This window comes from Phalangium opilio, unplaced genomic scaffold (assembly GCF_054372755.1).
Source record: "Phalangium opilio isolate 3A_F unplaced genomic scaffold, DU_Popi_V2 ptg000352l_1, whole genome shotgun sequence".
Classification (NCBI taxonomy): domain Eukaryota; kingdom Metazoa; phylum Arthropoda; class Arachnida; order Opiliones; family Phalangiidae; genus Phalangium; species Phalangium opilio.
In genome coordinates this window covers 5510452-5526393 of record NW_028324228.1, presented here as the reverse complement: position 1 = coordinate 5526393, position 15942 = coordinate 5510452, and the positions used below count along the sequence as shown (strand labels likewise).

At 45.5% G+C, this 15942-nt stretch overlaps 20 non-coding genes across 20 annotated transcripts; all 20 read right to left on the bottom strand.

The window, feature by feature from the left end:
• Positions 1-242: 242 nt before the first annotated feature.
• On the bottom strand, positions 243-314 carry TRNAW-CCA (transfer RNA tryptophan (anticodon CCA)). Its single transcript has one exon. It is a non-coding gene; the product is annotated as a tRNA-Trp (tRNA).
• Positions 315-381: 67 nt separating this feature from the next.
• Positions 382-453, bottom strand: TRNAW-CCA (transfer RNA tryptophan (anticodon CCA)). Its single transcript has one exon. It is a non-coding gene; the product is annotated as a tRNA-Trp (tRNA).
• A 344-nt stretch (positions 454-797) lies between these two features.
• On the bottom strand, positions 798-869 carry TRNAW-CCA (transfer RNA tryptophan (anticodon CCA)). Its single transcript has one exon. It is a non-coding gene; the product is annotated as a tRNA-Trp (tRNA).
• A 205-nt stretch (positions 870-1074) lies between these two features.
• Positions 1075-1146, bottom strand: TRNAW-CCA (transfer RNA tryptophan (anticodon CCA)). The gene has a single exon. It is a non-coding gene; the product is annotated as a tRNA-Trp (tRNA).
• A 66-nt stretch (positions 1147-1212) lies between these two features.
• Positions 1213-1284, bottom strand: TRNAW-CCA (transfer RNA tryptophan (anticodon CCA)). Its single transcript has one exon. It is a non-coding gene; the product is annotated as a tRNA-Trp (tRNA).
• A 340-nt stretch (positions 1285-1624) lies between these two features.
• On the bottom strand, positions 1625-1696 carry TRNAW-CCA (transfer RNA tryptophan (anticodon CCA)). Its single transcript has one exon. It is a non-coding gene; the product is annotated as a tRNA-Trp (tRNA).
• A 66-nt stretch (positions 1697-1762) lies between these two features.
• On the bottom strand, positions 1763-1834 carry TRNAW-CCA (transfer RNA tryptophan (anticodon CCA)). The gene has a single exon. It is a non-coding gene; the product is annotated as a tRNA-Trp (tRNA).
• A 63-nt stretch (positions 1835-1897) lies between these two features.
• Positions 1898-1969, bottom strand: TRNAW-CCA (transfer RNA tryptophan (anticodon CCA)). The gene has a single exon. It is a non-coding gene; the product is annotated as a tRNA-Trp (tRNA).
• A 343-nt stretch (positions 1970-2312) lies between these two features.
• Positions 2313-2384, bottom strand: TRNAW-CCA (transfer RNA tryptophan (anticodon CCA)). The gene has a single exon. It is a non-coding gene; the product is annotated as a tRNA-Trp (tRNA).
• Positions 2385-3396: 1012 nt separating this feature from the next.
• Positions 3397-3468, bottom strand: TRNAW-CCA (transfer RNA tryptophan (anticodon CCA)). Its single transcript has one exon. It is a non-coding gene; the product is annotated as a tRNA-Trp (tRNA).
• Positions 3469-3534: 66 nt separating this feature from the next.
• Positions 3535-3606, bottom strand: TRNAW-CCA (transfer RNA tryptophan (anticodon CCA)). The gene has a single exon. It is a non-coding gene; the product is annotated as a tRNA-Trp (tRNA).
• A 202-nt stretch (positions 3607-3808) lies between these two features.
• Positions 3809-3880, bottom strand: TRNAW-CCA (transfer RNA tryptophan (anticodon CCA)). The gene has a single exon. It is a non-coding gene; the product is annotated as a tRNA-Trp (tRNA).
• A 2311-nt stretch (positions 3881-6191) lies between these two features.
• Positions 6192-6264, bottom strand: TRNAK-CUU (transfer RNA lysine (anticodon CUU)). The gene has a single exon. It is a non-coding gene; the product is annotated as a tRNA-Lys (tRNA).
• A 3490-nt stretch (positions 6265-9754) lies between these two features.
• On the bottom strand, positions 9755-9827 carry TRNAY-GUA (transfer RNA tyrosine (anticodon GUA)). The gene has a single exon. It is a non-coding gene; the product is annotated as a tRNA-Tyr (tRNA).
• A 520-nt stretch (positions 9828-10347) lies between these two features.
• On the bottom strand, positions 10348-10420 carry TRNAI-GAU (transfer RNA isoleucine (anticodon GAU)). The gene has a single exon. It is a non-coding gene; the product is annotated as a tRNA-Ile (tRNA).
• Positions 10421-11680: 1260 nt separating this feature from the next.
• TRNAY-GUA (transfer RNA tyrosine (anticodon GUA)) lies at positions 11681-11753 on the bottom strand. The gene has a single exon. It is a non-coding gene; the product is annotated as a tRNA-Tyr (tRNA).
• A 226-nt stretch (positions 11754-11979) lies between these two features.
• On the bottom strand, positions 11980-12052 carry TRNAI-GAU (transfer RNA isoleucine (anticodon GAU)). The gene has a single exon. It is a non-coding gene; the product is annotated as a tRNA-Ile (tRNA).
• Positions 12053-13018: 966 nt separating this feature from the next.
• On the bottom strand, positions 13019-13091 carry TRNAY-GUA (transfer RNA tyrosine (anticodon GUA)). The gene has a single exon. It is a non-coding gene; the product is annotated as a tRNA-Tyr (tRNA).
• A 226-nt stretch (positions 13092-13317) lies between these two features.
• TRNAI-GAU (transfer RNA isoleucine (anticodon GAU)) lies at positions 13318-13390 on the bottom strand. Its single transcript has one exon. It is a non-coding gene; the product is annotated as a tRNA-Ile (tRNA).
• A 966-nt stretch (positions 13391-14356) lies between these two features.
• TRNAY-GUA (transfer RNA tyrosine (anticodon GUA)) lies at positions 14357-14429 on the bottom strand. The gene has a single exon. It is a non-coding gene; the product is annotated as a tRNA-Tyr (tRNA).
• Between the last annotated feature and the right edge of the window lie 1513 nt (positions 14430-15942).

Below are 15942 nucleotides of genomic sequence, written 5' to 3'. Positions count from 1 at the left end.
TCTGGTGTCAGACGCGCTACAATTGCGCCACCGAGGCCCCTTTACGAACCTTTAATTGGTAGAATTCTAAAAACAACTTAAAAACTGACTTTTATTCTTTCTTTGACCCGGACGTGATTCGAACACGCAGCCTTCTGATCTGGTTTCAGAAGCGCTACCATTGCGCCACCGAGCCCCCTGAACGAAGGTTAAATTGGTAGAATTTTTATAAACAAGGTAGAAACTAAATTTTATTATTTGTTTGACCCGGACGTGATTCGAACACGCAGCCTTCTGATCTGGAATCAGACGCGCTAACATTGCGCCACCGAGCCCCCTGAACGAAGGTTAAATTGGTAGAATTCCTATAAACCACGTAAGAACTAAATTTTATTATTTGTTTGACCCGGACGTGATTCGAACACGCAGCCTTCTGATCTGGAGTCAGACGCGCTACCATTGCGCCGCCGAGTCCCCGTTACGAAGGTTTAATTGGTAGAATTACTATAAACAACGTAAAAACTAAATTTTATTATTTGTTTGACCCGGACGTAATTCGAACACGCAGCCTTCCGATCTGGGGTCAGACGCGCTACCATTGCGCCACCGAGTCCCCTTTACGAAGGTTTAATTGGTAGAATTTCTATAAACAACGTAAAAACTAAATTTTATTATTTGTTTGACCCGGACGTTTTTCGAACAAGCAGCCTTCTGATCTGGAGTCAGACGCGCTACCATTGCGCCACCGAGTCCCCTTTACGAAAGTTAAATTGGTAGAATTTCTATAAACAACGTAAAAACTAAATTTGTTATTTGTTTGACCCGGACGTGATTCGAACACGCAGCCTTCTGATCTGGAGTCAGACGTGCTACCATTGCGCCACCAAGCCCCCTTTATGAAGGTTTAATTGGTAGAATTTTAAAAAACACTTAAAAACTGATTTTTATTATTTATTTGACCCGGACGTGATTCCAACACAAAGCCTTCTGATCTGGAGTCAGACGCGCTACCATTGCGCCACCGAGTCCCCTTTACGAAGATTTAATTGGTAGAATTTCTATAAACAACGTAAAAACTAAATTTTATTATTTGTTTGACCCGGACGTGATTCGAACACGCAGCCTTCTGATCTGGAGTCAGACGCGCTACCATTGCGCCACCGAGTCCCCTTTACGAAGCTTTAATTGGTAGAATTCTAAAAACAACTTAAAAAGTTATATTTATTATTTGTTTGACCCGGACGTGATTCGAACACGCAGCCTTCTGTTCTGGAGTCAGACACGCTACCATTGCGCCACCGAGCCCTCTTTACGAAGGTTTAAATGGTAGAATTTTAAAAACAACTTAAAAACTGATTTTTATTATTTCTTTGACCCGAACGTGATTCGAACACGCAGCCTTCTGCTCTGGTTTCAGAAGCGCTACCATTGCGCCACCGAGTCCCCTTTACGAAGGTTAAATTGGTAGAATTTCTATAAACAACGTAAAAACTAAATTTTATTATTTGTTTGACCTGGACGTGATTCGAACACGCAGCCTTCTGATCTGGTGTCAGACGCGCTACAATTGCGCCACCGAGCCCCCTGACGGTTTAATTGGTAGAATTTCTATAAACAATGTAAAAACTAACCTTTATTATTTGTTTGACCCGGACGTGATTCGAACACGCAGCCTTCTTATCTGGAGTCAGACGCGCTACCATTGCGCCACCGAGCCCCCTTTACGAGGTTTAATTGGTAGAATTCTATAAACAACTTAAAAACTAAGTTTTAATTATTTCTTTGACCCAGACGTGATTCGAACACGCAGCCTTCTGATCTGGTGTCAGACGCGCTACCATTGCGCCACCGAGCCCCCTGACGGTTTAATTGGTAGAATTTCTATAAACAACGTAAAAACTAACCTTTATTATTTGTTTGACCCGGACGTGATTCGAACACGCAGCCTTCTGATCTGGAATCGGACGCGCTACCATTGCGCCACCGAGTCCCCTTTACGAAGGTTTAATTGGTAGAATTTCTATAAACAACGTAAAAACTAAATTTTATTATTTGTTTGACCCGGACGTGATTCGAACACGCAGCCTTCTTATCTGGAGTCACACGCGCTACCATTGCGGCACCGAGTCCCCTTTACGAAGCTTTAATTGGTAGAATTCTAAAAACAACTTAAAAACTTATTTTTATTATTTGTTTGACCCGAACGTGATTCGAACACGCAGCCTTCTATTCTGGAGTCAGACGCGCTACCATTGCGCCACCGAGCCCCCTTTACGAAGCTTTAATTGGTAGAATTCTAAAAACAACTTAAAAACTTATTTTTATTATTTGTTTGACCCGGACGTGATTCGAACACGCAGCCTTCTGTTCTGGAGTCAGACGCGCTACCATTGCGCCACCGAGCCCCCTTTACGAAGCTTTAATTGGTAGAATTCTAAAAACAACTTAAAAACTGATTTTTATTATTTGTTTGAACACGTAGAATTCTGATCTGGAGTCAGACGCGCTACCATTGCGCCACCGAGTCCCCTTTACGAAGCTTTAATTGGTAGAATTCTAAAAACAACTTAAAAACTGATTTTTATTATTTCTTTGACCCGAACGTGATTCCAACACGCAGCCTTCTGATCTGGAGTCAGAGGCGCTACTATTGCGCCACCGAGTCCCCTTTACAAAGGTTTAATTGGTAGAATTCTAAAAACAACTTAAAAACTGACTTTTATTCTTTCTTTGACCCGGACGTGATTCGAACACGCAGCCTTCTGATCTGGTTTCAGAAGCGCTACCATTGCGCCACCGAGCCCCCTGACGGTTTAATTGGTAGAATTTCTATAAACAATGTAAAAACTAACCTTTATTACTTGTTTGACCCGGACGTGATTCGAACACGCAGCCTTCTGATCTGGTGTCAGACGCGCTACAATTGCGCCACCGAGTCCCCTTTACGAAGCTTTAATTGGTAGAATTCTAAAAACAACTTAAAAACTGACTTTTATTCTTTCTTTGACCCGGACGTGATTCGAACACGCAGCCTTCTGATCTGGTTTCAGAAGTGCTACCATTGCGCCACCGAGCCCCCTGAACGAAGGTTAAATTGGTAGAATTTTTATAAACAAGGTAAAAACTAAATTTTATTATTTGTTTGACCCGGACGTGATTCGAACACGCAGCCTTCTGATCTGGAATCAGACGCACTAACATTGCGCCACCGAGCCCCCTGAACGAAGGTTAAATTGGTAGAATTCCTATAAACAACGTAAAAACTAAATTTTATTATTTGTTTGACCCGGACGTGATTCGAACACGCAGCCTTCTGATCTGGTGTCAGACGCGCTACAATTGCGCCACCGAGCCCCCTGACGGTTTAATTGGTAGAATTTCTATAAACAATGTAAAAACTAACCTTTATTATTTGTTTGACCCGGACGTGATTCGAACACGCAGCCTTCTTATCTGGAGTCAGACGCGCTACCATTGCGCCACCGAGCCCCCTTTACGAGGTTTAATTGGTAGAATTCTATAAACAACTTAAAAACTAAGTTTTAATTATTTCTTTGACCCAGACGTGATTCGAACACGCAGCCTTCTGATCTGGAGTCAGACGCGCTACAATTGCGCCACCGAGCCCCCTGACGGTTTAATTGGTAGAATTTCTATAAACAATGTAAAAACTAACCTTTATTATTTGTTTGACCCGGACGTGATTCGAACACGCAGCCTTTTTATCTGGAGTCACACGCGCTACCATTGCGCCACCGAGTCCCCTTTACGAAGGTTTAATTGGTAGAATTTCTATAAACAACGTAAAAACTAAATTTTATTATTTGTTTGACCCGGACGTGATTCGAACACGCAGCCTTCTGATCTGGAGTCAGACGCGCTACCATTGCGCTACCGAGCCCCCTTTACGAAGGTTTAATTGGTAGAATTTGATTTTGAATTTGAATTTGCGCCACGGAAGCCCAGAAGTTATATGGTCGTCAGGTATTGTGGAAAAACTCTGACATTTTACGTTACATCTGAGACCTCACAACACCGCTCCCAGATGAGCTTGAACCACCAACCTTTTGATTAACAGCTGAACACGCAAACCTTTGCGCCACGGAAGCCTAAAAATTAAATGGTCGTCAGGTATTGTGGAAAAACTTGGATTTTTTACGTTACTTATAAAACTTTACACAAACGTTCCCGGGTGGGCTTGAACCACCAACCTTTCGGATAACAGACAAACGCGCTAACCATTGCGCCACGGAAGCCCGGAACTTAAATGCTCGTCACGTATTGTGGAAAAACTCTGACATTCTACGTTACATCTGAGATCTCACAACACTGCTCCCTGATGGGCTCGAACCATCAACCTTTCGGTTAACAGCCAAACGCGATAACCATTGCGCCACGGAATCCCGGAAGTGAAATGTCCGTCAGGTATTGTGGAAAAACTCTGACATTCTACGTTACATTTGAGACCTCACAACACCGCTCCCGGATGGGCTTGAACCACCAAACTTTTGATTAACAGCTGAACACCCTAAACATTGCGCCACGGAAGCCTAAAAATTAAATGGTCCTCAGGTATTGTTGAAAAACTTTTACGTTACTTATAAAACTTCACACTAACGCTCCAGAGTGGTCTCAAACCACCAACCTTTCGGTTAGCAGCCGAACGCGCTAACCATCGCGCCACGGAAGCCTAAAAATTAAATGGTTGTCAGGTATTGTGGAAATACTTTTATATTTTACGTCACATCTGAGACCTCACAACACCAATCCCGGATGTTCTCGAACCACCAACCTTTCGGTTAACAGCCGAACGCGCTATACATTGCGCCACGGAAGCTTATAATTTAAAATGTTGTCAAGTATGGTGGTAAAACTTTGACTTTTTATGTTACTTATAACACTTCACACTAACGCTCCAGCGTAGGCTCTAACCACCAACCTTTCGGATAACAGCCGAACGCGCTAACCTAACCATCGCGCCACGGAAGCCTAAAAATTAAATGGCCGTCAGGTATTGTGGAAAAACTTTGACTTTTTACGTTACTTATAAAACATTACACAACCGTTCCCGGGTGGGCTTGAACCACCAACTTTTCGGTTAACAATCGAACGCGCAAGCCATTACGCCACGGAAGCTAGGAAATTAATTTGATGTCAGGTATTGTAGAAAAACTCTGACTTTTTACGTTACATCTGAGACCTCACAACACCGCTCCCGGGTGGGCTCGAACCACCAACCTTTCGGTTAACAGCCGAACGCGCTAACCATTGCGCTACCGAAGCCCAAATATTAAACGGTTGTCAGGTATTTTGGAAAAACTTTGGCTTTTTACGATACATCTGAGACCTCACAACACCGCTCCCGGGTGTGCTCGAATCACCAAGATTTCGGATAACAGTCGAACGCGTTAACCATTGCGCATTGGAAGCCCAAATATTAAATGGTCTTCAGGTATTGTGCAAAAACTTTGACTTTTTACGTCACATCTTATACCTCACAACAACGCTCCCGGGTGTGCTCAATTCACCAAGCTTTCGGTTACCAGCCGAACGCGCTAACCATTGCGCAACGGAAGCGCAAAAATTAAATGGTCTTCAGGTATTGTGGAATAACTTTGACTTTTTACGTAACATCTTATACCTCACTTCACCGCTCCCGGATGGGCTCGAACCACCAACCTTTCGGTTAACGGCCGAACGCGCTAACCATTGCGCAACGGAAGCCCAAAAGATATATGGTCTTCAGGTATTGTGGAAAAACTTTACACCAATGTTCCCGGGTGGGCTTTAGCCACCAACCGTTCGGATAACAGCCGAACGCGCTAACCACTGCACCACAGAAGCCCGGCAATTAACTGGTCGTCAAGTATTGTGGAAAAACTTTGGCTTTTTACGTGACATCTGAAACCTCACAACACCACTCCCGGATGGGCTCGAACCACCAACCTTTCGGTTAACAGCCGAACGCTCTAACAATTGCGCAACGGAAGCCCAAAAATTAGATGGTCTTCAGGTATTGTGGAAAAACTTTGACTTTTTACGTTACTTATAAAACATTACACAACCGTTCCCGGGTGGGCTTGAACCACCCACTTTTCGGTTAACAGCCGAACGCGCAAACCATTACGCCACGGAAGGTAGGAAAATAATTTGATGTCAGGTATTGTAGAAAAACTCTGACTTTTTACGTTACATCTGAGACCTCACAACACCGCTCCCGGATGGGCTCGAACCACCAACCTTTCGGTTAAGGGCCGAACGCGCTAACCATTGCGCAACCGAAGCCCAAAAATTAAATGGTCGTCAGGTATTGTGGAAAAACTTTGGCTTTCTACGTTACATCTGAGACCTCACTACACCGCTCCCGGATGGGCTCGAACCACCAACCTTTCGGTTAACAGCCGAACGCGCTAACCATTGCGCAACGGAAGCCCAAATATTAAATGGTCTTCAGGTATTGTGGAAAAACTTTGACTTTTTACGTCACATCTGAGACCGCACAACACCGCTCCCGGATGGGCTCGAACCACCAACCTTTCGGTTAAGGGCCGAACGCACTAAGCATTGCGCCACCGAAGCTTGTAATTTAAAATGTTGTCAAGTATGGTGGAAAAACTTTGACTTTTTATGTTACTTATAACACTTCACACTAACGCTCCAGCGTGGGCTCTAACCACCAACCTTTCGGTTAACAGCCGAACGCGCTAACCTCACCTTCGCGCCACGGAAGCCTAAAATTTAAATGGCCGTCAGGTATTGTGGAAAAACTTTGACTTTTTACGTTACTTATAAAACATTACACAACCGTTCCCGGGTGGGCTTGAACCACCAACTTTTCGGTTAACAGCCGAACGCGCAAGCCATTACGCCACGGAAGCTAGGAAATTAATTTGACGTCAGGTATTGTAGAAAAACTCTGACTTTTTACGTTACATCTGAGACCTCACAACACCGCTCCCGGGTGGGCTCGAACCACCAACCTTTCGGTTAACAGCCGAACGCGCTAACCATTGCGCCACCGAAGCCCAAAAATTAAATGGTCGTCAGGTATTGTGGAAAAACTTTGGCTTTTTACGTTACATCTGAGACCTTACTATACCGCTCCCGGATGGGCTCGAACCACCAACCCTTCGGTTAACAGCCGAACGCGCTAACCATTGCGCAACGGAAGCCCAAAAGTTAAATGGTCTTCAGGTATTGTGGAAAAACTTTGACTTTTTATGTTACTTAAAACATTTCACACTAACTCTCGAGCGTGGGATCTAACCACCAACCTTTCGGTTAACAGCCGAACGCCCTAACCTAACCATCGCGCCACAGAAGCCTAAAAATTAAATGGCCGTCAGGTATTGTGGAAAAACTATGACTTCTTAAGTTACATCTGACACCTCACAACACCGCTCCCGGGTGGGCTCGAACCACCAACCTTTCGTTTAACAGCCGAACGCGCTAACCATTGCGCCAACGAAGCCCAAAAATTAAATGGTCGTCAGGTATTGTGGAAAAACTTTGGCTTTTTACGTTACATCTGAGACCTCACTACACCGTTCCCGGATGGGCTCGAACCACCAACCTTTCGGATTACAGCCGAAGGAGCCAGCCATTACGCCACGGAAGCCTAAAAATTAAATGGTCGTCAGGTATTGTGGAAATACTTTTATATTTTGCGTTACATCTGACAACTCATAACACCGCTCCCGGGTGGGCTCGAACCACCAACCTTTCGGTTAACAGCCGAACGCCCTAACCTAACCATCGCGCCACAGAAGCCTAAAAATTAAATGGCCGTTAGGTATTGTGGAAAAACTTTGACTTTTTAAGTTACATCTGACACCTCACAACACCGCTCCCGGATGGGCTCGAACCACCAACCTTTCGGTTAACAGCCGAACGCGCTAACCATTGCGCCACCGAAGCTTATAATTTAAAATGTTGTCAAGTATGGTGGAAAAACTTTGACTTTTTATGTTACTTATAACACTTCACACTAACGCTCCAGCGTGGGCTCTAACCACCAACCTTTCGGTTAACAGCCGAACGCGCTAACCTAACCATCGCGCCACGGAAGCCTAAAAATTAAATGGCCCTCAGGTATTATGGAAAAACTTTGACTTCTTACGTTACTTATAAAACATTACACAACTGTTCCCGGGTGGGCTTGAACCACCAACCTTTCGGTTAACAGCCGAACGCGCTAACCATTGCGCCAATGAAGCCCAAAAATTAAATGGTCGCCAGGTATTGTGGAAAAACTTTGGCTTTTTACGTTACATCTGAGACCTCACTACACCGTTCCCGGATGGGCTCGAACCACCAACCTTTCGGATTACAGCCGAACGAGCCAGCCATTACGCCACGGAAGCCTAAAAATTAAATGGTCGTCAGGTATTGTGGAAATACGTTTATATTTTGCGTTACATCTGACACCTCATAACACCGCTCCCGGATGGGCTCGAACCACCAACCTTTCGGTTAACAGCCGAACGCGCTAACCATTGCGCAACGGAAGCCCAAAAAATAAATGGCCTTCAGGTATTGTGGAAAAACTTTGACTTTTTACGTCACATCTGAAACCTTACTACACCGCTCCATGATGTGCTCGAACCACCAACCTTTCGGTAAACAGCCGAACGCCCTAACCTAACCATCGCGCCACAGAAGCCTAAAAATTAAATGGCCGTCAGGTATTGTGGAAAAACTTTGACTTTTTAAGTTACATCTGACACCTCACAACACCGCTCCCGGGTGGGCTCGAACCACCAACCTTTCGGTTAACAGCCGAACGCGCTAACCATTGCGCCACCGAAGCTTATAATTTAAAATGTTGTCAAGTATGGTGGAAAAACTTTGACTTTTTATGTTACTTATAACACTTCACACTAACGCTCCAGCGTGGGCTCTAACCACCAACCTTTCGGTTAACAGCCGAACGCGCTAACCTCACCTTCGCGCCACGGAAGCCTAAAATTTAAATGGCCGTCAGGTATTGTGGAAACACTTTGACTTTTTACGTTACTTATAAAACATTACACAACCGTTCCCGGGTGGGCTTGAACCACCAACTTTTCGGTTAACCGCCGAACGCGCAAGCCATTACGCCTCGGAAGCTAGGAAATTAATTTGATGTCAGGTATTGTAGAAAAACTCTGACTTTTTGCGTTACATCTGAGACCTCACAACACCGCTCCCGGGTGGGCTCGAACCACCAACCTTTCGGTTAACAGCCGAACGCGCTAACCATTGCGCCACCGAAGCCCAAAAATTGAATGGTCGTCAGGTATTGTGGAAAAACTTTGGCTTTTTACGTTACATCTGAGACATTACTACACCGCTCCCGGATGGGCTCGAACCACCAACCCTTCGGGTAACAGCCGAACGCGCTAACCATTGCGCAACGGAAGCCCAAAAGTTAAATGGTCTTCAGGTATTGTGGAAAAACTTTGACTTTTTACGTCACATCTGAGACCTCACAACACCGCTCCCGGATGGGCTCGAACCACCAATTTATCGGTTAACGGCCGAACGCACTAAGCATTGCGCCACGGAAGCTTAGAATTTAAAATGTTGTCAAGTATTGTGGAAAAACTTTGACTTTTTATGTTACTTAAAACATTTCACACTAACTCTCGAGCGTGGGATCTAACCACCAACCTTTCGGTTAACAGCCGAACGCCCTAACCTAACCATCGCGCCACAGAAGCCTAAAAATTAAATGGCCGTCAGGTATTGTGGAAAAACTATGACTTCTTAAGTTACATCTGACACCTCACAACACCGCTCCCGGGTGGGCTCGAACCACCACCCTTTCGGATTACAGCCGAACGAGCCAGCCATTACGCCACGGAAGCCTAAAAATTAAATGGTCGTCAGGTATTGTGGAAATACTTTTATATTTTGCGTTACATCTGACAACTCATAACACCGCTCTCGGGTGGGCTCGAACCACCAACCTTTCGGTTAACAGCCGAACGCGCTAACCATTGCGCCACCGAAGCCCAAAAATTAAAAGGTCGTCAGGTATTGTGGAAAAACTTTGGCTTTTTACGTTACATCTGAGACCTCACAACACCGCTCCCGGATGGGCTCGAACCACCAAACTTTCGGTTAACTGCCGAACGCACTAAGCATTGCGCCACGGAAGCTTAGAATTTAAAATGTTGTCAAGTATGGTGGAAGAACTTTGACTTTTTATGTTACATAAAACATTTCACACTAACGCTACAGCGTGGGATCTAACCACCAACCTTTCGGTTAACAGCCGAACGCCCTAACCTAACCATCGCGCCACAGAAGCCTAAAAATTAAATGGCCGTCAGGTATTGTGGTAAAACTTTGACTTTTTAAGTTACATCTGACACCTCACAACACCGCTCCCGGATGGGCTCGAACCACCAAACTTTCGGTTATCAGCCGAACACGCTAACCATTGTGCCACCGAAGCTTATAATTTAAAATGTTGTCAAGTATGGTGGAAAAACTTTGACTTTTTATGTTACTTATAACACTTCACACTAACGCTCCAGCGTGGGCTCTAACCACCAACCTTTCGGTTAACAGCCGAACGCGCTAACCTAACCATCGCGCCACGGAAGCCTAAAAATTAAATGGCCCTCAGGTATTGTGGAAAAACTTTGACTTTTTACGTTACTTATAAAACATTACACAACCGTTCCCGGGTGGGCTTGAACCACCAACTTTTCGGTTAACCGCCGAACGCGCAAGCCATTACGCCACGGAAGCTAGGAAATTAATTTGATGTCAGGTATTGTAGAAAAACTCTGACTTTTTGCGTTACATCTGAGACCTCACAACACCGCTCCCGGGTGGGCTCGAACCACCAACCATTCGGTTAACAGCCGAACGCGCTAACCATTGCGCCACCGAAGCCCAAAAATTGAATGGTCGTCAGGTATTGTGGAAAAACTTTGGCTTTTTACGTTACATCTGAGACATTACTACACCGCTCCCGGATGGGCTCGAACCACCAACCCTTCGGGTAACAGCCGAACGCGCTAACCATTGCGCAACGGAAGCCCAAAAGTTAAATGGTCTTCAGGTATTGTGGAAAAACTTTGACTTCTTACGTCTCATCTGAGACCTCACAACACCGCTCCCGGATGGGCTCGAACCACCAACCATTCGGTTAACAGCCGAACGCGCTAACCATTGCGCCACCGAAGCCCAAAAATTGAATGGTCGTCAGGTATTGTGGAAAAACTTTGGCTTTTTACGTTACATCTGAGACATTACTACACCGCTCCCGGATGGGCTCGAACCACCAACCCTTCGGGTAACAGCCGAACGCGCTAACCATTGCGCAACGGAAGCCCAAAAGTTAAATGGTCTTCAGGTATTGTGGAAAAACTTTGACTTCTTACGTCACATCTGAGACCTCACAACACCGCTCCCGGATGGGCTCGAACCACCAACTTATCGGTTAACGGCCGAACGCACTAAGCATTGCGCCACTCAAGCTTAGAATTTAAAATGTTGTCAAGTATTGTGGAAAAACTTTGACTTTTTATGTTACTTAAAACATTTCACACTAACTCTCGAGCGTGGGATCTAACCACCAACCTTTCGGTTAACAGCCGAACGCCCTAACCTAACCATCGCGCCACAGAAGCCTAAAAATTAAATGGCCGTCAGGTATTGTGGAAAAACTATGACTTCTTAAGTTACATCTGACACCTCACAACACCGCTCCCGGGTGGGCTCGAACCACCACCCTTTCGGATTACAGCCGAACGAGCCAGCCATTACGCCACGGAAGCCTAAAAATTAAATGGTCGTCAGGTATTGTGGAAATACTTTTATATTTTGCGTTACATCTGACAACTCATAACACCGCTCTCGGGTGGGCTCGAACCACCAACCTTTCGGTTAACAGCCGAACGCCCTAACCTAACCATCGCGCCACAGAAGCCTAAAAATTAAATGGCCGTCAGGTATTGTGGTAAAACTTTGACTTTTTAAGTTACATCTGACACCTCACAACACCGCTCCCGGATGGGCTCGAACCACCAACCTTTCGGTTATCAGCCGAACACGCTAACCATTGTGCCACCGAAGCTTATAATTTAAAATGTTGTCAAGTATGGTGGAAAAACTTTGACTTTTTATGTTACTTATAACACTTCACACTAACGCTCCAGCGTGGGCTCTAACCACCAACCTTTCGGTTAACAGCCGAACGCGCTAACCTAACCATCGCGCCACGGAAGCCTAAAAATTAAATGGCCCTCAGGTATTGTGGAAAAACTTTGACTTTTTACGTTACTTATTAAACATTACACAACCGTTCCCGGGTGGGCTTGAACCACCAACTTTTCGGTTAACCGCCGAACGCGCAAGCCATTACGCCACGGAAGCTAGGAAATTAATTTGATGTCAGGTATTGTAGAAAAACTCTGACTTTTTGCGTTACATCTGAGACCTCACAACACCGCTCCCGGGTGGGCTCGAACCACCAACCATTCGGTTAACAGCCGAACGCGCTAACCATTGCGCCACCGAAGCCCAAAAATTGAATGGTCGTCAGGTATTGTGGAAAAACTTTGGCTTTTTACGTTACATCTGAGACATTACTACACCGCTCCCGGATGGGCTCGAACCACCAACCCTTCGGGTAACAGCCGAACGCGCTAACCATTGCGCAACGGAAGCCCAAAAGTTAAATGGTCTTCAGGTATTGTGGAAAAACTTTGACTTCTTACGTCACATCTGAGACCTCACAACACCGCTCCCGGATGGGCTCGAACCACCAACTTATCGGTTAACGGCCGAACGCACTAAGCATTGCGCCACTCAAGCTTAGAATTTAAAATGTTGTCAAGTATTGTGGAAAAACTTTGACTTTTTATGTTACTTAAAACATTTCACACTAACTCTCGAGCGTGGGATCTAACCACCAACCTTTCGGTTAACAGCCGAACGCCCTAACCTAACCATCGCGCCACAGAAGCCTAAAAATTAAATGGCCGTCAGGTATTGTGGAAAAACTATGACTTCTTAAGTTACATCTGACACCTCACAACACCGCTCCCGGGTGGGCTCGAACCACCACCCTTTCGGATTACAGCCGAACGAGCCAGCCATTACGCCACGGAAGCCTAAAAATTAAATGGTCGTCAGGTATTGTGGAAATACTTTTATATTTTGCGTTACATCTGACAACTCATAACACCGCTCTCGGGTGGGCTCGAACCACCAACCTTTCGGTTAACAGCCGAACGCCCTAACCTAACCATCGCGCCACAGAAGCCTAAAAATTAAATGGCCGTCAGGTATTGTGGTAAAACTTTGACTTTTTAAGTTACATCTGACACCTCACAACACCGCTCCCGGATGGGCTCGAACCACCAACCTTTCGGTTATCAGCCGAACACGCTAACCATTGTGCCACCGAAGCTTATAATTTAAAATGTTGTCAAGTATGGTGGAAAAACTTTGACTTTTTATGTTACTTATAACACTTCACACTAACGCTCCAGCGTGGGCTCTAACCACCAACCTTTCGGTTAACAGCCGAACGCGCTAACCTAACCATCGCGCCACGGAAGCCTAAAAATTAAATGGCCCTCAGGTATTGTGGAAAAACTTTGACTTTTTACGTTACTTATTAAACATTACACAACCGTTCCCGGGTGGGCTTGAACCACCAACTTTTCGGTTAACCGCCGAACGCGCAAGCCATTACGCCACGGAAGCTAGGAAATTAATTTGATGTCAGGTATTGTAGAAAAACTCTGACTTTTTGCGTTACATCTGAGACCTCACAACACCGCTCCCGGGTGGGCTCGAACCACCAACCATTCGGTTAACAGCCGAACGCGCTAACCATTGCGCCACCGAAGCCCAAAAATTGAATGGTCGTCAGGTATTGTGGAAAAACTTTGGCTTTTTACGTTACATCTGAGACATTACTACACCGCTCCCGGATGGGCTCGAACCACCAACCCTTCGGGTAACAGCCGAACGCGCTAACCATTGCGCAACGGAAGCCCAAAAGTTAAATGGTCTTCAGGTATTGTGGAAAAACTTTGACTTCTTACGTCACATCTGAGACCTCACAACACCGCTCCCGGATGGGCTCGAACCACCAACTTATCGGTTAACGGCCGAACGCACTAAGCATTGCGCCACTCAAGCTTAGAATTTAAAATGTTGTCAAGTATTGTGGAAAAACTTTGACTTTTTATGTTACTTAAAACATTTCACACTAACTCTCGAGCGTGGGATCTAACCACCAACCTTTCGGTTAACAGCCGAACGCCCTAACCTAACCATCGCGCCACAGAAGCCTAAAAATTAAATGGCCGTCAGGTATTGTGGAAAAACTATGACTTCTTAAGTTACATCTGACACCTCACAACACCGCTCCCGGGTGGGCTCGAACCACCACCCTTTCGGATTACAGCCGAACGAGCCAGCCATTACGCCACGGAAGCCTAAAAATTAAATGGTCGTCAGGTATTGTGGAAATACTTTTATATTTTGCGTTACATCTGACAACTCATAACACCGCTCTCGGGTGGGCTCGAACCACCAACCTTTCGGTTAACAGCCGAACGCGCAAACCATTACGCCACGGAAGCTAGGAAATTAATTTGATGTCAGGTATTGTAGAAAAACTCTGACTTTTTACGTTCCATCTGAGACCTCACAACACCGCTCCCGGGTGGGCTCGAACCACCAACCTTTCGGTTAACAGCCGAACGCGCTAACCATTGCGCAACGGAAGCCCAAAAATTAAATGGTCTTCAGGTATTGCGGAAAAACTTTGACATTTTACGTCACATCTGAGACCTCACAACACCGCTCCCGGATGGGCTCGAACCACCAACCTATCGGTTAACGGCCGAACGCACTCAGCATTGCGCCACGGAAGCTTAGAATTTAAAATGTTGTTAAGTATGGTGGAAAAACTTTGACTTTTTATGTTACTTAAAACATTTCACACTAACTCTCCAGCGTGGGATCTAACCACCAACCTTTCGGTTAACAGCCGAACGCCCTAACCTAACCATCGCGCCACAGAAGCCTAAAAATTAAATGGCCGTCAGGTATTGTGGAAAAACTTTGACTTCTTAAGTTACATCTGACACCTCACAACACCGCTCCCGGGTGGGCTCGAACCACCAACCTTTCGGTTAACAGCCGAACGCGCTAACCATTGCGCCAACGAAGCCCAAAAATGAAATGGTCGTCAGGTATTTTGGAAAAATTTTGGCTTTCTACGTTACATCTGAGACCTCACCACACCGTTCCCGGATGGGCTCGAACCACCAACCTTTCGGATTACAGCCGAACGAGCCAGCCATTACGCCACGGAAGCCTAATCATTAAATGGTCGTCAGGTATTGTGGAAATACTTTTATATTTTGCGTTACATCTGACACCTCATAACATCGCTCCCGGGTGGGCTCGAACCACCAACCTTTCGGTTAACAGCCGAACGCGCTAACCATTGCGCCACCGAAGCCCAAAAATTAAATGGTCGTCAGGTATTGTGGAAAAACTTTGGCTTTTTACGTTACATCTGAGACCTCACTACACCGCTCCCGGATGGGATCGAACCACCAACCTTTCGGTTAACAGCCGAACGCGCTAACCATTGCTCAACGGAAGCCCAAAAATTAAATGGTCTTCAGGTATTGTGGAAAAATTTTGACTTTTTTCGTCACATCTGAGACCTCACAACACCGCTCCCGGATGGGCTCGAACCACCAACCTTTCGGTTAACGGCCGAACGCACTAAGCATTGCGCCACGGAAGCTTAGAATTTAAAATGTTGTCAAGTATGGTGGAAAAACTTTGACTTTTTATCTTACTTAAAACATTTTACACTAACGCTCCAGCGTGGGATCTAACCACCACCCTTTCGGTTAACAGCCGAACGCCCTAACCTAACCATCGCGCCACAGAAGCCTAAAAATTAAATGGCCGTCAGGTATTGTGGAA